The sequence below is a fragment of the Terrapene carolina genome, unplaced genomic scaffold, assembly GCF_002925995.2.
Source record: "Terrapene carolina triunguis isolate 2854851 unplaced genomic scaffold, T_m_triunguis-2.0 Scaffold837, whole genome shotgun sequence".
NCBI classification, from domain to species: Eukaryota; Metazoa; Chordata; order Testudines; family Emydidae; genus Terrapene; species Terrapene triunguis.
In genome coordinates, this window is record NW_020665188.1 from 2757826 (window position 1) to 2779373 (window position 21548).

The 21548-nt window shown below is 46.1% G+C and overlaps 1 protein-coding gene across 3 annotated transcripts in view; it reads right to left on the minus strand.

The window, feature by feature from the left end:
* EPHB1 (EPH receptor B1) overlaps positions 1–21548 on the minus strand; it is a 364143-nt gene that overhangs the window by 5037 nt on the left and 337558 nt on the right. The window lies entirely within an intron of this gene.

The following is a 21548-nucleotide window of genomic DNA, read 5'->3' on the forward strand; positions in this document are numbered from 1 at the left end:
GGCATAGGCCTTGGAATAAGAACCTGAGCTAGATTGCTGAGCAGATTAAGTATGGATTCCAGGTACAGAAGGAGACAATCCCAAAATGGACACCAGCCCGCAACCCCCGCCCCCTGCAATGGCCCACATTTGCACCCCTAAGGAGAATGGGAAGCTAAATGAGACTTCTATGCTCACCACAGAGACTGCCTCTTTTCAAGTGAAAAATGGCATTTTTCATGAAAAAGACTAGGAGGATTCCAGCAAAAAAGAGAGCAGCGCTGGGAGCACCTCCTACTCACACTGTAACCAAGAAGTGCAGCACGGAAGCGAAATCCCATTATTTAGCCACTTCAGGGGGGCAAAGAAGCTTTTAATATCCAATTTCACCTTGGAAACATAAAGCCGCCACATTAAATAACAAAGCAATTGACCGCTGAGTAGCCTTGTTTGGCTACCGATAACTGGGGACCGTCAGCGTAATTATACTAGGGCTTCTGTACTACTGTCCTAACTTACTGATGCTTTTAAAAATAATTCCAGCTGTGTCTGACATTTTACTCCTATTAAAATTCATCTTCGTACTGAATAAAAATCATTTTAGCCCACCTAGGTAGTAATGAAACTTTTATTTAGTAATGTAGAGTTCAGCAGAAAAAAGGGGAGGAAGCAGAGGTGAGAAAAGAAGAGTGGGGAGAGAGAAACTAAGATTATCTCAAAAGATAATTTATATGGAAGAAAATATATATCCGTGTATTTCTTACCACCAGGGTCCATTTTCAATGCCACGCTCAGATGTTAGGCCTCATGGCTCACATTAACATTAATGGGAGTAGAAAGTCTAAATTGCTGAAGAACTGTGCACTGAAAATGCATCCCAGTTATGTTTTACAAAAGGCATTACATGCCAAATATATCAGATGATATTTAAAATGTCACTTAACTGGCAAGGTCTCCCGGGGTCAGAATCTCTGTTGGGGTAAATCAGCATGGTTGCCTTGAAGTCAGTGGGGTGACAGTGATATACCACAGCTCCAGATTTGGCCATATAATAAGATTAAACAATAAATGTAAAAGACAGACCGCTCTTCAAGGAGAGGAAGGATGCTTTTGTGGTTTAAGGCATTGGAAAGCTGTCTTTTATTATCAGCCCTGCCACACACTCTGTTTGTGGCCTTTAGCAAATTATTTAGGTTCAGATCCTCAAAGGTATGTAGGCTTCTTGAGGATCTGGGTCTTAATGTTTCCATCCCCTGTCTGTAAAATGAGCATAACAATACTGCCTTTGCCTGCCTTGTTTGTTCACACTGCAGGTGCTACAAGGCAGAGAGGGTCCCCCATTATGTGTCTGTACAGTGCCTAGCAGAATGAGAGGGAGAAAATAAAGCACAGATGACAGATGTTAGTCATGCCGCTTAAAGAACTACTAGAAGGTGCTGAGACGTTATGTTGAGGAGTGTGGTAAAAGCTATAGACTATAATAACAAGGCTTTGAGCTCAGCCTATAAGCATTACTGTAATATAAATAGTAATAACTAGGAAACACTCATGCGGAAGAAGAGGCACTATACCTGGCACAGTGCTATTGATATTGATAGAGACAAGCTGGGTGAGGTCATACCTTTTATTGAACCAACTTCTGTTGATGGAAGAGACAAGCTTTTGAGTATCACAGAGCTTGTAGAAAGATTGTCCTTTCCACCAACAGAAGTTGGTCATATAAAAGACATTACCTCACCCACCTTGTCTCTCTGGGACCAACGTGGCTACAACAACACTGCAAACAACATTTGTATTGGTATAAATTGTATAATAATGCATCATTCATTATTTTGGGAGCAAACTGCGTTCTCCCTCTTAAGGGCCATAAAAACTAGGTTGCTTTGCAGAATTATAAATTATAAATATAGTGACACTTCACAGCTGCATGAAATGCATTTGATCAAGTATAACACATTGGACCAGTGCAAAGAAAAGATGTCTATTATTCCTGCAAGAGTTACAGGGGAAGAATGAATAGGAAACACAGGCAGCACGGAAGCAAGCAGGAGCATACATCAGGGAAGGAATATGGAAGAACATAGAAAGGGATCCCCAGTTTGTGATGAGAGAAGTGAGGGGAGAAAGAGAGCAAAGCAATCACTGTTTCTTTAACTGTTCCCACAAGCTGTCCCCGGGGATCAGCCCTTATAAATGCCATCTCCCTGGGGAATCCCAATTGTCAATGAAGTGCAGTTTCACACTTAACAGGGAGGATAATTTGACAGCCACAATTAACGCAAATGGCGCTTTGATTCCCTGAAGGGAGGCCATCCAGTAGTTAAGAGTTAAAACATGCTTTCTCTGTGTTAACACCGCTCCCCTGCCAGGTGTGTGAGACAGAAAGCTTGTTAATTTCCATAGGCATTAAAGAGAAAGAGCGAGTGGGAAGCCTGCACAAAGTATAAGGAGTCAATGAGGTGCAAGGAAGACAGGTGAAAAGGAAATAGCTTGTAAGGATTCAGTCTGCTGTTTCCACTGGCTTGGCTATAGCAGGGCCCTGACCCTGGGTGGTGCTGGACATCCTGGGAGAAGCGTTTCATTTTCATTAGGGTGTTCAGCAGTTCTTCCTATGTACCTACACAATCCTTCGGTTAATCCAGACCACTCCAAGAGGCAGGATAAGAGTAAAGCCTGCTAATATACACAGGCTCCCAAATCACGCTTCTCTGAACTAGACAAATCTCATTTAACACTTCTGCAAAGATGAGCCCCTTACAGACATTTCCTGGCTCGGTACAATGTGAAAATCCTGCTTAGTACCCACGTACATGAACTGAGCTGCCCTGGAATCAATAATAAATATCATACTTTGAATTGGTATAGGGCATTGCACCTGAGGATCTCAAAGTGCTTTACAGACACAAACAAATTCAGTCTTGCAACACCCCTGTGAGATAGGAGAGTATTACATTCCCTGTCCTGAGGCTGGGGAAATTGGGCTGGAGGCAGGTGATGTGACTTGCCCAAAGTCACACAGGAGATCGGTCGCAGAGCTGGGAAAAGGCAGCAAGGAGATAGATTTCATGAACGCAGGTAGTCATGTCCCCTCTTTTCTGTCTCATCTGAAAGTTGGCACCACCAGAAGACCAATGCCTCTTTACCCAACCATTGGGCTGAGGAATTGTTTAGTTTCAACTTTGGTTGTGGCTCCTTCCATTCTCCTTTTGGAGTCAGGGGTCTTGGAGGGCCTGGATGGAAGAGTCTTCCCTAGCCCTTGTGCAGGAGGCATAAGGTGGGGAAAGCCCCCCTGTATCCCTTCCCACCCAGGCAATCCAGTCCTTCAGTGTTGTGATCAATTTTGTCCCATTTGGGTTTTCCCTACTTAATACAAAATAAGTAATAAACAGATAAGTAATCAAATAAGAGACCAGTGCTCTGTGCGCTGAATAAAATCCAACCCAATCAAGAAATGACAGTAGGAGAAATTGGGTATTTAATGATCAACTCTTTGACAGCAGGAGCTGGGCTCTCCCAACTCTTCAAACTAATGCAATCTCTGGGCTGCAGAGGGGAAATCAGGATTAAGTGATTCTGAAATCCAAAGTGTGTTGGGTGGGCTCATTTCTAAATTGTTCAAGGGAGGGACCCAGGAATCCTGTGAAAATGTTTTAGCAAATTGGTGAATGGGGAAAGAACTGACTTGTGCAGATTGCAAGCCCACATGTCTGTGGTAGGCTCTAGAGAGCTCCAGTTTGGTTTTCAGATATGAAACTCCCCAGGCATCTTGCTCCTCAAATATAATACTTGGCATGGTCTGTATTTCATGCTGTCAGTCCCACTCAGTGCTAATTAGCATTGATAATTGCACTGATGTTAACCATCATTTTCATGCCCTCTCTCCCCACCTTCAAAACAAGGGTTCAATTGCCTAATGAGACCCTTGAGGATAATCATCAAGATGGAGGGACAAATTCATCCTTACTGTAACTGGATTGACTTCAATGAAGTAACTCCAGGGATGAAAATGCCCTAAAGAAAGCAAAGATTATGGGCAAGTGCGTGTGCGAGAAAGACAACTGAAAGGGCAACAGAAGAGAATGGAAAGTTATGGTGATGAGAGGTAGTGTGCCCTAGTGGATAATGTACAGTACTAGGAGTCAGGAGACCTGGCTTTTGTTCCCACCTCTGCCACGGAGCTGCTGTGTGTCCCTGTGCATGGCACGTTGCCTGTTTGTGCCACTGTCTTCCCTCCCATCTGCTGTCTGTAAATCCTTCATGGCAGGCGGGGACTGTCCCTCGCTATGTGCTCATACAGCACGTCGCACAGTGGGGCATCAGTCTCAGGTCTGGCCGTTAGGCACTGCTGTAATGCTGATAATAATAGAGACATCAGAACCAGAGGGAAGGAAGAACACGAAGAAGGCACCGGGTCAGAGAGAGGGAAAGGGGAGGCAAACAAAGAACTCCTTTTATGTGGCAATGGGCAAATAGCAAAGTAGGAAACCTAGCAAATGCAATACCTTTGATGGGGTTAAAGCCAATAGAGATGGAATTCCTATGAGCCTGCTATTCTGCTACTGGACTTTAACCATCATGTGTAAGGAGCTGGATAGCTTGGTATCAGAGTGAAATTCCATTTCCTAAGCCAGTCAATGCTGGTCACATCTAAACTGCTCCATCAATGAGCCAAGGAACTACTCTGACCTGGGCTGGGAATGAAATTCAGGCGGTATGCTCATGCAATCATGGCTCTGCAACTATTAAGCTATTAAGTGACATTCTGCACAGTAAAGCATTATAGTATTTTTCCTGGGATAAAGGATCCTAGGATGGGAATAAACATGGATGCTCTGTCTTCTGCTCTCCCTCTTTGTTCTCTGGCTTCCTCCATCCTCTCTTCCCTCTTCTGCTGCCTTCTAAAAATGGGATGGTTGAGGGGTGAGATTGTAAGAACAGAAGGAGCTGTCCTTCCTCTTCCTGGTCCATGAAGATGCAGCTGGCCTATGACCTTTGTTGGGTGGTGGTTTTGTGATGTCATGTCCAGTGGGATGATGAGGTCGGAGGTGCTCATCAGTAAATCAGTCTCACCTCCCCTTGCTGCAGTACGCAGAGAAGAGGAAAGGTAGCCCCAGTGTTTCTCAGGGGGTGTTTGCAAGGAGAGCACAGAAGGAATGACAACTGCTGCATTCAGAGCGGTGAGTAGCTGAAAGTGCTGTTGGTGTCGAGGGCGATGTGCATTCCTAGGTACCTTGTTTGAGAGCTGCATGTGTGGGCTGGTTGAGAAGTTGGGGCAGTGAGCCAGTGCAGATAATGAGGGGGCTGGAAGTGAGGATAGCGATAAATGCCAATGCTGAGTGAACACTTTGGACAGCTAGCAGAGGATTTCCATGGGAATTCCCCAGGAAGCTCTTAGAAGAAGCCGCTGAAGTGTGCAGGCCAGGCACTGTGAAGTCCTACCAAACTCCTTTGAAAAAAGGACACAGCATAAGTGGAATACAGCATGGATACAAAGGTGAGCTGATGCAGAAAGTTTGCAGTGTTGCTGTTCCTGAATGAAAACCAGGAGAACTACATTTACATGAAGTGCAAGGCCATCTGCTTTCTGGAAGAAAACTTACTAGGGCCTGACCAGCAGATCAGATCAATGGAAGAAAGAAAGAAAGCAAAACTATTAAGCACCAAAGGATAAACCATCAGAATCATCACAAGTTGGACACAATGGCTGGAATGCTTCTGCAGAAGCAAGTATATAGATAGACAAATGTGGTGAATAGAATGAGTAACACAAAAAGCTAGAGAACACCAACTGTGAAGTGTTTCATCCTACTCACCAACAACCATATTCTGCACTTGAGAAGAGGTCAGATGAGGAGCATACTGACAAAAGGAAAAGAAGACAGGGTAGCCCAACTGATAACCTCAATGAAACAAGTAAAGTGGAGCCACCAGCAAGACAAAGGAGACAAGTAATCCTGATTGGTGACTCTATGGGGAGGGAGGGATAGCTCAGTGGTTTGAGCATTGGCCTGTTGTAAACTCAATCCTTGAGGGGGCTATTTAGGGATCTGGGGCAAAAATCTGTCAGGGATGGTACTTGGTCCTGCTGTGAAGGTAGGGGACTGGACTTGATGACCTTTCAAGGTCCCTTCCAGCTCTATTTTGGGGGGGAGGGATAACTCAGTGGCTTGAGCATTGGCCTGCTAAACCCAGGGTTATGAGTTCAATCCTTGAGGGAGCCATTTAGGGATCTGGGGCAAAAATCTGTCTGGGGATTGGTTCTGCTCTGAGCAGGGGGTTGGACTAGATGATCTCCTGAGGTCCCTTCCAACCCTGATATTCTATGATAATCTGAGCTGATACTGAAGGGTATAAATTCTGACACACTTCCTGGGTAGCACCTTACTGGCCAAGTTGTGCTGGTGAAATCAAGCAGCTACTTGTGGAGTAAGTCACTACTCACTGTGCATAACAGTGATAGAACCTGGCCCTTAGTGTGTTTCACAGGGATATAAATAGGACTACTGAAATCAAATTAAGAAAGGGAATTTAGGCCAAATATCAGGAAAGCCTTTTATTTATTAATTGTTAGCTATTATAGCATGAGGTTGCAAATTAGACTGCCAGGGGAAATGATAACAAGCCCAACTCATACTGGACAGACCACAAAAAAATGTACTGCACCAATATCAGAACTGAATGGGCCTGATTCTCCTTTCCCTTATATAGATGTCAGTCTAGAGTAACCCTACTGAAATCATTAGACTTGCACCAGTGTAAAACTGGTGCGACACTAGCGTTAACCCCAAAGATTCTGTCTCCTTTTCTCCCCACTCCTGTCACCTTCTTGCATCATCTCTTCCTCCCTCTTCTTCCTCTTTCCAACCTTCATCCTCTCCCCGTTTTCCTTAATAGAGTTGGTTAAAATGCTTTTGGAGGCTTCCAATTTATTTTTTTATTAAAGTTCATCTCTTGCTTCCAGTTGCTGGAGCTAGCACACACCTTCACGCGCAAAAAGTGTGGCTGGAATGGCACTTCCACCCGGTCAGAGCAGGACTGTAAAAGTAGCTCACTCTGCACAGAAACATACAGGCAGACATCTGCCAATGCACATTACACCAGACCAAAATGCATAAAAAAGAGGAAGACGTAAAGTTAAAAACCTGATCAGAGTTCAAGCATCTCAGGTTGTTTTCAGATGGGTTGGCACACTTCCATGACAAATTTGCCATAAGAATAACTTCTTTCAGCACTGTTTTGGCATAGAACCTGCCATTATGCTCTATTAGTAGTCATATTTCAGTAGCACCTAGAGGCTCCACTGGGCTAGGAGCTATATAAACACATAATGAGAGACCTTCCATTCTCACATCTGCCTGCTGCAGGGTTCTTAGGCTTGCCACCAAAGCATGTAGTACCAGCCACTGTCAAAAACAGGGTTCTGGACTAGGGTCGGCTCCAATCTGGCAATTCCTATGTCCCTAAATTCAAAGACCTCACAGTCTAAATACACAACGGGTGGGATGGCAAACAGGCCACAGAAAGGTAAAGAGACTTGCCTAAGGTCAGACAGAATTTCAGTGGAAGCTCTGGGATTAGAACTGAGGACATCCACTGGATCCACCCCCACGGGCTCATGTTACTCTGTGAATGCAACAAGCATTTAAATATGGGGTATCTGTGTCTGCTCTCCAGAATCACTTTAGAAGTTTTAAATACTAAGTTCGTTCTCTTTCTCTCTCTCTCTCTCTCTCATCCCGGGGAATCTTATTTTGAATTTCACAAGAGGGTCTCCTTGAACTTCTTTGAAAACAATTTGGAAGGCTCCCAAGTTATAATTAGATCATCATCCATCGTGGCAGGCTCTGATATAAGAGCCGCCAAATCAGATTATGACATGTAAATTGAATAACCTTCGGTGGATCACCTTACTCAATCAGAACTTTGAAGAAGCAAATACAGAACACCTGCTTTAAGTGCAAGAGGCAGATTTAAAACTCTGATCAGAATGGCAAGTCTTTAAACGATAAATTAATCACATATAACCCAAATACAGAGAAATGAAGGTGGGTGAGGAGGAGGAAGTACGAAGAGTTAGAATTTGTTTGGCAGTGTTTGAAAATCTATTGTGAGGTTTGGAAATCCATTTCTCAAGTTGGAAACCTATTGCATTTTTTAAAGTTAAATTCAATGTTTAAAAATAATGGCTTCTAAATTAATATACTGTGGTTCAAATTTATTAGCAGCTTTTCTAGATCAGAGGCAAGAAATGTAAGAAATGCAAATGTGTACATCCTAGTTGTAAATCAGCAACAATGATCATGGTAATTCACTAAAAAATGCTGTAAATGAAGCCTGAGTATTTATTCTGCTCCAGATTCCCTGCCTCTACCAGCTGGAATACTCCTGCAGCATCCCAATCAGTAGGAGACACCAGGTTCTCTTCCAAATCATCATGTCCCAGATTGCCCCAAGGTCTCTTGGGAAGTCTATTTGTATGCACCTTGTAATAGTGGGGTCTGGGCAGCTTTTGTAACATCACATATGGCAAAAAGAATTCCTATGAACCCTTAGGATAAATTATTTGCACCCACAGACAAATATTAAATATCTTGGGTGGGATTTTCCAAAGTGTTTGTGTTGGTCTAACTCGGCTCCCACTGAAGCTAATGGGAGTTAGGGAGAAGCCATTTCACAAGTTCTCAGAAAATAAGGACTCTGACATTTACTTTTATGCCATTCTGGTTCTCTCCATCTTCTCTTCACTTGGAAGGGTCTGTGGTCTAGGAGATAGGGCGCTGTGTTGGGAGTCAGGAGACCTAACCTCTGCCACTGACCGGCTGGTTGGTCTTAGGCATCTTACTTCACCTCTCTGTACCTCGGTTACTCCGTCTGTAGAAGGGGATAATGATATGTACCCTCCTTTATAAAGTGTGCTGAGCTCTCTGGATGAAAATTGCTGCCTACAAGGTAAGCATTATTATTTGTGGCAGAATAAACCTCTCACTATGCTACATGAGTAATCACCAGTTACTAAACTACCTCGAATTGTGAGGTCACTGAATCCTTTGTGCTCCTAGACTGGATATCAATAAACGTGATTACTCTCTCAATGAGCACAAAGCCAAAAAGAAAAATCAGGAAGTACAACACAGATCTCGAGTCATTGCCCAGAGAGAGAGAGTGGAGATCTTCAAAGTGCAAAAAAACCCACTAGTGATTTTCTTGGGGGAAAAAATGAATACATTAAAACTCCCCAAAGCTGACAAGCTTAGAAATAATGATCCGAGTTTGCTCTTATTTAAAAACCGGCTTCCTGCTGCTTTCACTGCAATCCCCGCTTTGACTTTCAGCAACATTTACAATTAAATATACATAAGAGCTTTCAAAGAGACGTTAATTTGAAGGTCATTAACAGTGCAAAATATATTTCCTTTATTTATAAAAAGCCACATAATAATGCTATTAATCTGTCCTCTCTCCCTATTTCTAATGCTGTTATTGTCTCTAATATGAGAGCGATTGACTTTACCTTGGCTTCCAGCTACACTGCAACCCATTTTAATTACTGCTATCGGAAAGCAGTCTGTCTAACACTCATGCGCCTTGACTTTCCACAGATGACATTTTATAAAGAGAGTGATGAATTCCAAAGGAAAAGGAAACATCTGAGTTTGACTTTGTTGGGCACCAATGAACTAGATTCATACTTCAGGGCCAGGAGGGACCAACATAATAATCTAGGCTGAGCATCACAGCACAGGCAAGAGAACGTCACCCAATGTTTTCTCCATGAAGCCCATGTCCTGTGGCATGTTTTGTAGAAGGACATCCAGTCTTGCGTCAAAGATCCCCATGCTGCAAGAGCATCTTCCACTCCAGAGGCTGCAGGTTTCGGATGATACAATCTCAACAATGAGTATGATGCAGTGCGTTTCTCATACATACATCGGCTCCTTCCCCCGCCCCCATACCCCCGCTCTTGTCTCTGTCACAGCCATCCGAGCCTTCCACACCTCCAATTGCTTCTTGAGCGGGCAGCGAGGGCTTTATACTGCTCAGTGGAATTGTAAACAGCCATTTAACAAACACCATACCATCTGTCCACAGCTGTAAGGGAGATTTAAGCACCTCTCCAAGCCACTCACAGCAAGTTTTATGCCCCTACTCCCACCCCAATCACAAAGCTATCAGCTTGGGGACCCCAGGAAGCCTTCAGTCACTGAATGCCTTCTTCATATCCTAGACCTCAGCCTCTCATGGCCTACCTCCCTCAGGTCTGCCCCCTCTCCCCTCCCCACAGCTGTTTGCTTTACGAGATAAATTACTTGAAGTACAGCCTGTCAGCAGTCTCCTAGCAAATACACTACATGCACACACACACACACACACACACACAAAAAAGATGATGACTAGGCTGAGATTTTGTGGTTGCCATAGAAATGTAGAAATGAAACTGACAATTGAAAAGCATTTCATAGAGTAAAAGGACATGATTTGAGAGTGCGAGAGAACAAGATAGATTCAGTCAAAGAAAATAAAGAGTGAGGCAAGATAGACAAATAGATTGATCAGTAGATAGACATAAGAAATAAACAGGGAGTGAGAAAGATAGACTCACTGCCAGAGAAACGCCAGCCTGTGAAATGGACAGACTTGGCGGCATGGAGAACAGAGAGGGAAAGGAATTAAACAGTGATGCAATCAGACAGCAAGACTCAGAATTAGGGATGTAATACGTGCTGGGCTTAACAAGTCGCAAGTAGGAAGGGAGAATTCATAGGGAGGGCCTGGATGGGACTGGTCTGCTGTCTAAACCTAGTTCCCAGCCCTAGGGTCCAGGCCAACCTCCCCAGTTCTATGCCCCCCTCCATCTTTCCAGGTACCACCCTTCCTCCAAGTCCGTTCCTGAAGTCAGTGGGAGCTGCAATGGGTGGTCAGCACCTCTCGGGGGCTTGTAGTGGGACATATAAAAAAATCTGATGGCAGAACAAAGTCTTTTGCACTTGAGTGAAAATGGCAGAACACTGGTGCCCTCTTACAATGCCATGCTGCCCTCTTGCAAAGCTGCCTGGCCTCACAAGAGAGAACAAAAAAGACATTGATTGTTAAACTGGCTGTCAAAAAGCACATCCCTCAGTGTTACTGGAAGCATCTGCCATTTTAAAAGAAATTGTTTGGGATGGCAAGGGCCATAATCAAATGTCGCATCTGGGCAAAGAGAGACCAAGACGGACTGAAGAGACAGCTTGGCAGACTCGTAGTGAGCCTGGTGACAAACAACTCAGAATTCATTTGAGCTAGGTACAGACACATCCAACTTCAGATCTTCCTCTGCCTGTGAGAAGTGACGATGTTGCCTATTGCCATTTCCAATGCCCACCTGGCAGTCCTACAGGCACCTGGCTGCAGGCTTTCATGCCCAACACTCTCCTTGTAAAAGGCTCAGCGCTGCACCATGGCTTCTAAAGACTCCATAACCTCTTTGACAAAAGAGATGCCTTGGACAATCTGAGTGCAGGATAGGGTTGCCAATCCTCCAGGATTGTCCTGGAGTCTCCAGGAAATTAAAATCAATCTCTAATTAAAGATTATGTCAGGTGATGAAACCTCCAGGAACATATCCAACCAAAACTGGCAACCCTAGTGCAGGGACAGAACCTCTTTCCTTAAAATAGGACAAATACACAGGCAGGAACAAAACTGTCCTACTCCCATACACCAGAATGCACTGGGTCAGAGCAGACACCACTGGGGCCATACAAGGCCACAAGGGAGAGCAGAATAACTTGAATAAATAGAGGAACAGTGAAAGGGAGGTATCTGCAGGGCCCACCCCACTTTGTTTCCTACAGCCAGGAGAAGGGAGGCTGGCCATGCTGGAGGCTTCCCACACCATGGGCTTTAGCAGCCTCTCTGAGGCAGGGTATGGAGGCCTTGTGGGACATTATTGCTGATGGGCAGTGTGACGGGGCCTATGCACCCTGCCCTGATGGGGAAGGGGCAAGAGTGGCCTGTGTGGGTGGTGGGAAGGAGGCTTTTAAAAAGGAGGAAGCTGCTGTCTGCAAAGCAGGAAGGACTTCGGAGCTGGAACTAGCTGAAGGGGCTCCTGCAGCAGCAGGGGGAACTCCCTTATTGGAGACCACCAGCCCTACGGGGCATGTAGTGAACTCCCAGCTGAGCCTGATTTAGCTCCCCGGCCAGAAGGACTCTTGTAAAACCATTCTGCAAGCACCCCCAAAGTGAGAGGGTATCGCTGGCTATTTCTCTTTTAAGTTGGCTCCAAGAAAGGTTTATTCTCAGACACACTGGAATGTTTGTTTCCCTTTTTGGTCCCCAATGGGAAGGAAATATAAGGCAGCCCAGAAAGGGCAGAGCCCACTGCAAGGACTAAGAGATGGGGACCAGAGTTGGGTCCACCCAGTGTTAACTGTGGCTCCAGCCAGGTGGGAGAAACATCTGAGAGGGATTGTTTACAGGCAGGCCTTAGCTGTTCTTCCCATCCTCCCTGGGTCCTCTGCTGCCAGAGGAGGGCATGGAAAGGAGCAGGTGGGCTGTAAAACTGCAGGCATTGCTGCGAGGAGAGGCTGAGACTGTTCAGTGAGGAGACTACGCTTTCCAAAGGGAGCAGCACTGAGCTACCTTCGGCAGGTAGAGGGAAAACACAGGGAGCCATGGTTCAGCTTTGTGCCCATTTCAGGCACCATGAGTGCAAAATGGACATGGCTACCCAGAAGCTGCTTTTCCAGAGTGATGTATCCCTGTGTATGGAAAACAGGGCCTTAGAATGGAGCCCTGGAAATCTGAAGGTCACTCTTCTAGCTGGCCAAACCCGTTCAGAAATGCAAGTCTGAAGCACTGATGTTTGAATTTCACAGGAGAAAACTCCTTGTATCTCACATGGCGGTGACATTCCATTTCTTGTGAACCTGGTCATGAGCTTTTGGTTAAGACAATGGGGGAGAAAGACCCTTTGAGACAGAAAACTGGGAGGAAGAATAAGGAAATGAAATGTGGGGGTGATGTTATAATCTGAAATTCTTCTTAGAAGGGAGTGGCCAAATTTGAGGCTGATTCATAGTGAATGTTGCCTTTCTGCTGTTTAGATTTTATTATGTGGTCAGTCAACAGTCATGCTGGCTCAACTCAAGAGGTAGGAGAGTTCTCAATTAACACATTCTCTCTTCCACCCAAGAAAAGTCCCAGCCAACTGGTCCTAACTGGGTTTTATTCCTGAAAGTACAGCCTGCCCAAGTCAATACTGCTGGGGAAGTCGGCACAGTGCCCAGCCAGATAATTTTGGAGGTCATGTCTTTTGAAGGTGATGCTTCTAGAAATAATTTAAAATCACACAATAGTCCTCCTTGCACAGCTGGTCAATCTTATCTTTGCAAAGGTCCCTCAGAGACATTGCTACTCACATCCTCAAGTCACCTTTAACCTCTGATCTCTATCTAATGAATCATGTGGGGCCTGCTCTTTGAAAAACAGACAATTGACAGAAGAAGGGCAGGTCACACTTCACTTGTAGAGACAGCTTCAGATTAATGCAGAGGGATGGGAAGAATGTAGTTATGATTTCACTTACGTAGCCAGAAATGTAGCTCCACATCTATTGCCACGCACCTAGATGCCTTATGTTTAGAAAACCAATAACAACATACCAAGCTTCTATCTTTAAGGCCTACAGCAAACCTGCCCTTTCACTCCTTTCCATAAGATCTCCACTTCTTCAACATTAAGCTAAAGCAAACCTTGTACAAAGCCTTGATGCAATAGGCAGGTATTACATTGTGCCTGGCAGCTCGTTAAACTCAGCCTCCTGGAAGGAGCTACTTCCAGGGACGTGGGCCCTGCACTGAGAAGGCTCTGCTATCTGTGGTGGAGAGTGTAACCTTAGGGGTTAATGGTGACAGCAACTCTGGAGAGCACAACTCTTGCAATGAGAAACCAGGGCAAGGAATAAAGCCTCTCACTCACACTGGAGCTTGCACAACCCATTGTAGGACTTTTTTTTATGAGAGGTGGAGTGAGAGGGTGTGTGTCTGAGAGAGAGAGAGAGAGAGAGACTGAGGAGTTTAAGGGAAATGTTCCACAAGGCTTGCAAACAGGGGCTATTACATTTTATTCATCTTTAGAGCTGGACATAAATGCTAATTATTTCTTGCTGGAAAGTATTGGGGGGCAGGGAATCCTGTGGAAATTTTGGGAGGGAGGGGTCAGGGAAGCCAGAAATTTTGGGAGGGAAGAGTCTTTTTTTTCAGTTTTCTATTGAAAAATCAGAAAATTTCTATCACCACTAAAATTTTTCATGAAAATTTCCAACTGTATAAACAAATGTTTTGAAGGAAAAATTTCAATCAGCCCCACTCATTTTACCATAAATCCCCTAATCATTCATTTCTAGAAAGCAGCTTTTAAATACGCATAGGTGCAACATTTTGAGTCATTTGCCATGGAACGCACTGACATTATTTAGGTCTGGGAAGACTCCTGCTTTGGTGCTTCTCTCCCACTAAGGCCTGGTCTACACTAGGCTTTTATGTCGAATTTGGCGCCGTTTCATCGAATTAACTCTGCACCCGTCCACACCACGAAGCTATTTAGTTCGACATAGAGCTCTCTTAAATTCGACTTCTGTACTCCTCCCCAACGAGAGGAGTAGCGCTAAATTCGAAATGGCCATATCGAATTAGGCTAGGTGTGGATGGAAATTGACGGTAATAGCTCCGGGAGCTATCCCACAGTGCACCACTCTGTTGACGCTCTGGACAGCGGTCAGAGCTCGGATGCTCTGACCAGCCAAACAGGAAAAGCCCCGGGAAAATTTGAATTCCCTTTCCTGTCTGGGCAGTTTGAATCTCATTTCCTGTTTGGACATCGTGGCGAGCTCAGCAGCACTGGCAACGATGCAGAGCTCTCCAGCAGAGATGGCCGTGCAATCGCAGACTAGAAAGAGGGCCCCAGCATGGACTGATCGGGAAGTCTTGGATCTCATCGCTGTGTGGGGAGATGAGTCCGTGCTTTCAGAGCTGCGCTCCAAAAGAAGGAATGCAAAGATCTACGAGAAGATCTCTAAAGCCATGGCAGAGAGAGGATACAGCCGGGATGCAACGCAGTGCCGCGTGAAAATCAAGGAGTTGAGACAAGGCTACCAAAAAACCAAAGAGGCAAACGGACGCTCCGGATCCCAGCCCGACACATCCCGTTTCTACCAGGCACTGCATTCCATCCTAGGTGCGGCCGCCACCACTACCCCACCCGTGACCGTGGATTCTGAGGATGGGATATTGTCCGCGGCCGGTTCCTCGTCGGACATGTTAGCGGACGGGGAAGATGAGGAAGGAGATGAGGAGGACGAGGCAGTCGACAGCGCTTGCACCGCTGATTTCCCCGACAGCCAAGAGCTCTTCATCACCCTTACCGAGATCCCCTACCAACCGTCCCCAGCCGTTACCCCGGACACAGAATCAGGGGAAGGATCAAGCAGTAAGTGCTTTAAACATCTAAACTTTTATTTTTAACAGAACTGGAATATTTAAAATATTAACAATGGGTTTTTCCTGAAGTGATTTAAACATCTAAACTTTTATTTTTAACAGAACTGGAATATTTATAATATTAACAATGGGTTTTTCATGACTTCTTTGCCTTAAAATTTTTAGTCCCAACTATTTAAAAAAAATCTAACAATGTCCGGTTTTTCATGATTATGCTGCCCAAGACGCTCCACTCTTTAGTCCCTGCCAGTGCAGCTACACCAAAATCCGGTCTATATGTCCGGGGATAGAGACGAAATCCTCATGTGAGATCTCAACATAGGTCTCCTGCAGGTAATATTCAAGCCTGGTCATCAGGTTCCTGGGGAAAGCGATTTTATTGGGTTCTCCATGGTACGAGACGTTTCCGCGCCAGGAGACAATCAAATACTCAGGGATCATTGCACGGCAAAGCATGGCGGCATACGGCCCTGGTTTTTGCATGCTTTCCCTAAGCATGCATTCCTTCTCGCTGTCCGAGATCCTCATCAGGGTGATGTCGCTCATGATGCCCTGCTTTGAATTAGGGAGGGGAATGTTAGTATTGGGACTGCTTTACAGCCACGCGGTGGAGGCGGGAGAGGGGCAGCATACAGGGATCTTTCCCTGGGAGAGCCGCGAGGGGGTGGGACAGGGGCAGAGTTCATGCTTGCCGGATTGCTGGCAGCAGAGACTGGCTTTGCTTTCAATGTGAAAGGAGGCCAGTGCTACTATTAAAGTTTTAAGCAGCCACAAGTCTACGGCTTACCATGTTTGCCTGCTACACAAGTTGAGGTGTCCTGCCCCGCTTCTCAGATCGCCACTGCAAGACCCCAGGCACTGAAGGCAAGGTCCGAAAATTCGACCTTGTCCTGAGTGCGCATGTGAGAGGTGCAGTGCATGGTCTTGTTCACAGAGAAAGACTATGTTCTTTGTTCACAACTTCATTTATCTGTCTCAGGAATTCACTCCCTTTTTCCCATTCCCACAGACACATCTGCGACTGTCTCCCAACCCAGCCTGGCATCACACTCACAGAGGCTAGCGCAGATTAGGCGGAGGAAGAAGAAGACGCGTGAGGACATGTTCTCAGAACTAATGTCCTGCACCCGAGCACAGGCAGCCCAGCAGACACAGTGGAGGGAGAACTTGTCCGAAATGCACCGAGCAATCATGGAACGGGAGGAGAGGTGGCGTCAGGAAGATCAACAGGCGACTCAAACGCTGCTTGGACTAATGAGGGAGCAAACGGACACGCTCCGGCGCCTTGTTGATGTTCTGCAAGACCGGAGGCAGGAGGACAGAGCCCCGCTGCGGTCTATCTCTAAACGACCTCCCCCGCCACCAAGTCCCACACCCCCCTCACCCAAAGTCCAAAGAAGGAGGGGCGGCAAGGGCCGTTAAAACTTTCAGTCAACCAGTGCAGACTGCTCTAGCACTGTTGGGCTCTCATTCCCCAAAATTTGAAAAGTCCTTTCCTACCCACCTCACACAAGTCCCCGTCCAAGTTTCACCACCCCTCGTTTCATGTGTGGTTCATAATAAAATATTCGTTTCTGTTAATTACTGTTTCCATGATTTTCTTTGGGAGGAGAGTCTGTCTGAAGGGGGGGAAGGGGCTTGGTAATTGGACAGGACAGTCACCTTTAGCAGGGTACAGAGGCGGGGGCAGGTCCAGCATCAGGACACATACACAGTGCAGTCACTACTTGCCCTGCTCAGTCTGGGAGGTGGTTTTCATGTTCTGTGGGGGGCGGGGGAGCTCTGTGACTTTGTGGTGGGGGAGGGCAGTTACAGATCTTATGCAGCGGTCCTTATCCTGGATCACAGAGCCACGCAGCAGGGGATCTGTAACCCTCCTCCCCCTGCCAGAAAGTCACATATCCGACACATACACGCAGTCCCGCCCAGGAGTGCTGGCAGGCTCCGTTGAGACAACCAGTCCACCAGTGCAGAGCCTGTCATTCCGGGAGTTTAGAAGCATCATTTGCATCACAACACTAAACCCGCCCCCCGCCACTTGCTTCTGGACAGTCAGGGCTGCTCGCATCCGGGTGTCATTGCGCTTCAGGGCAGGGGACAGCAACTCACAAAGTTCAAGGAAAGTCCCCTTCTGCATGCGAAAGTTTCGCAGCCACTGGGATTCATCCCAGACCTGCAGCACTATGCGGTCCCACCAGTCCGTGCTTGTTTCCCGGGCCCAGAATCGCCGTTCCACAGCATCAACATGACCCATTGTAACCGTGATGTCCTGGGCGCTGGGTCTCGTGGTTTCTGACAGCTCTGTGCTACTCTCCGACTTCAGGCCCTCACGGCGGTGCCGTAGCCTCCTCTCCTCATTTCTCTGCATCTGCCTCAGGGAAAGGTGTATGATAAGCTGCGAGGTGTTGAGAACGGCCACAACTGCAGCGATGGTAGCAGCGGGATCCATGCTCGCAGTGCTGTGGCGTCCGCGCTGTCACAGATCAGAAAAGTGCGCGAACTGATTTCCCGCCGGCGCTTTCAAGGATGGAGGGAGGGCGGTAGTGACGGACGGATGACGACAGTTACCCAAAAGCACCCTCGACACATTTTTTTACCCAGAAGGCATTGGCGGCTCGACGCAGAATTCCAATGGGCAGCGGGGACCGCGGGAACTGTGGGATAGCTGCCCACAGTGCACCGCTTCCAATGTCGACGCTTGCCCCGTTAGTATGGACTCACACAGTCGAATTACTGTCCTTAGTGTGGACACACAAGTTCGACTTTGTAATATCGATTCCACATATTCGATTTAAGTGAAATCGAACTACCCTCATAGTGTAGACATACCCTAAGATGAGGGACCAAAGCCTGCCCAAGAAAACCTAGAGAAACAGGTTCTGGGCAACCATTGATCACTCTGTTGATGGGATGGGGCTATTAGAAGGATATTTTATCCCTGGCTGCTGATGTAACTTTACCCTCACAGGCCACCAAGTCTTAAAGATGACTTGCAACAGACTAACCAAGAGGGAGATGCTTAGAGAGCTGCTGGTAGAAGTCCCAATCTGAGAATTTTAAAATACTTATGCTCTGACATGGAGAGGTGTCGTTGAGTCCCCCATAGCATCTGCAAAGTCAGCAGAACTGCTTCAGGTGGTGGATAGCCTGATTAATCCCAGCTGCCTCCACGTAGAAATGTAGTCCAGTTTTTTGCCTTTGTGAGGAGTTTGCTTGTTCCACTGCAATACAAATGGCTGGAATTCAGACAGCATTTGCAACATCTGTCAGTTTAGGTCAATGTCCTGAGTGCACCAGCACAGAGACTTCCGTTGTAGGTTTAGCCAGTGTTGCTCAAGTTCTGGAAATGGTGGGGGCGCTTCGGGCCACTGCCTGTGTATCAGAGCCATGTCCCTGCTGGCTGGTAAAGACCTCTTTCACCTCGAGATTCAAATACTGCAATGTGCTGTCCTGGGTGGGGGATGTACCTTGAGGCCACTCAGAAGATAAAACTCATCCAGAATGTGACAGCACTTGTATGAAGTGGAGCTTTTAGTTGGGAGCACATAGCAGGTGCACCATGGGCTGCTGGGTGTAGTTTAGGTTGTTGGTTTTGCCCTTTAGAGGCCTAAGTGGTTTGGAAGCTGGTTGCCTCTTTCATGATGCTGCTGCACAACAGCTGACGTCAGCAGATGAGCTCAAGCAGCAGCTCCCTCCATATGGAAGAGAGGAAGGCATTCTCTGAAAGATCCCCTCAACTGGGACATGCTCCCTGCCTTGGACCTGCTGGGGTCAGATTTGTTCACTTTCTGGACACATCACAAAGCTTGCCTTTCTTCTCAGGCTCTGGGGAGAGGATGGGGGAGAACTGGATGGGGTTAATTACTGGCATGGTATCATGGTATGTAGTTTTGGAAGCAGGTCTGATCAGGATTGTGGAGGAAGTTGAAGTGGGTTTAAACAGTCTCCTGTGACTCTCTCAGTACTGTAAATTCCCAGCCTTGGAAAAGGGCATCCAGAGCTTCAGAGGGGTGCTTCTATTAGCTGCTCTTATACAAAGCTATATAAATATAGCATTGTTCTCAGAGGAAATATCCCACTCTCCACAAATGGCAGGACAGAAGCTCCTTGTGACCAGATATGCTTATTTCCCACACTTCCATCTGCAATTTAACACTTTCCTGTTGTGGAAATCAGGAACATTGCCCATGCCTACTCCCTGGTCTACGCAAGTTGGAAGAGACAGAGGGGGACCAGGGTCTGTTCCATGGGAAAAAAGAGAGAATAAAACTCTAAATCATCATATCTAGCACTTTTCATTAGTCTATCTCAAAGTGCTTTACAAAGTAGGTCAGTGTCATTATCCCCATTGTTCAGATGGGGAAACTGAGGCATGGAGGGGGGAAGTGACATGTCCAAGGTCACCCAGCAGGCCAGTGGCAGAGCCAGGAATAGCACCCATGTCTCCTGAGTCCCAATACAGAGCTCTAGCCACTAGGCCAGAGAGTTAAATTAAACAATAGGATGATGGTTAATGGACCCTGGGGAAGATACATGGCTAACCAATCTTTACATCTGTGAATCTATGGTACCAGTGCAAGCCGCTAGGTGCACAGCACTTTGGAAAATCACGTACATTTATGTAGGTGAATTTAGGAGTCTCAGTTAGGAGATATTTTGGAAGAGCTTGACCCTTGTTCTCCTTTATGTTTTTATAGTTTTTAGCACACTGCCAGTGCTCAGTAAGTGGTCAAGACCAGTAACACAGGTTTTGCCTGCAGTGACAGCGAATATGAGAGGTGGGAAGGGGAACAAAGGTAATTTGTCACGGGAAATAATCAGGTAGAGTTAAACAGCATGGCTTCCTAGAACAACTAAATTACTTTGGAAGCAGAAGGGTCAATTTTATTCTCAGCCAGATGGGTACAGAGCCCATGGACTTCAATGGGCAGAATTGGACCCATTGATTTCACATTAAGAAGGGTTGTAACTCAGTTCTGTTCCTGCACTACATATAAACCATATAGACTTGGCAAAGCAAGGCTAGAGGGACAACTTCCTATCAGGAGCATTCCCCACCCTGTATAATAAGCAGCAGCAAGGTAGTCATAAATGTAGTTTTTTTTATTTAGTCAGTTTCACTGTCATGCTGCTTTATACCTTTAGTTTTCTTCTAATAAAAGAGAAATAATAAAAACACAAAGGATCCCTTACCAATTGTGAATAGAAATGTAGTGACACAGTGTATTAGTATGCAGAATGCATGTTTCATATGCATGTTGTATTTGGTGTGACAACATGCTTGAATACAGATTTCGGTGGTGAGTATTCCAAACGGTATTAATGCTTGGCTATCAGACAGGCCTTGGAACAGTCCCTTCTGCTGTCAGACAAGGGGAGTTTTTCTTTGCCTGTTTCTCTGGGGGGAACTCTACGAGTTGAAACAAGATAATTTTTGCATTTATTAGTATCTATTCCTCATTTGAGCTTTGTGACACTTTCCTAACTCAAGTGAAAACTGCCGATGTAAAGCATATCCAGGTGCCAGGGTCCACTTTCCACTGAAATCTGCTGGGAGGCCTATAATTCCTTTGTCTTTGCCCTTGCACGTTGGGTATCCTGTTCTCCCCTCTCCACAACTCTTTAGGAAGTGATAGATGTCAGCTCTCCCATCTCACAACTCTGAGCAGCCACAGCCCTCCCAATCCAGGAAGAGGTGTTCTTAGATATTGGAAGCTACCCACAGTCCCATCTTGCAAGAATAGGGTAGTAACTAAAGATAACTCCCACTACTCGTGCATTCAGCTCTGGAGGAAAGGGACAAACCAGAAGGCCAGGTGTCCTAATGATAGTGCAAATACTTCTGACGTGTCTCTAGGTCCCATCACCCAGCGTGCTGGTGTGAACAGGAATGTACTTGTCACACTGTTTCAGGATGCTGGGCAGCCAACCTCATGCCCCATAGAAAACCTTTCCAGGGATTGGGGGTGCAGTGGTCACAGGAGATGGCCCATCTGAAACTGCAACATGGAGAAAGAAGACATCTGGTGCCCATGAAAGAGCACAGAGGAGAGGTACAGGCCACCAGACAGAATGACTTTTGCTTAGAAT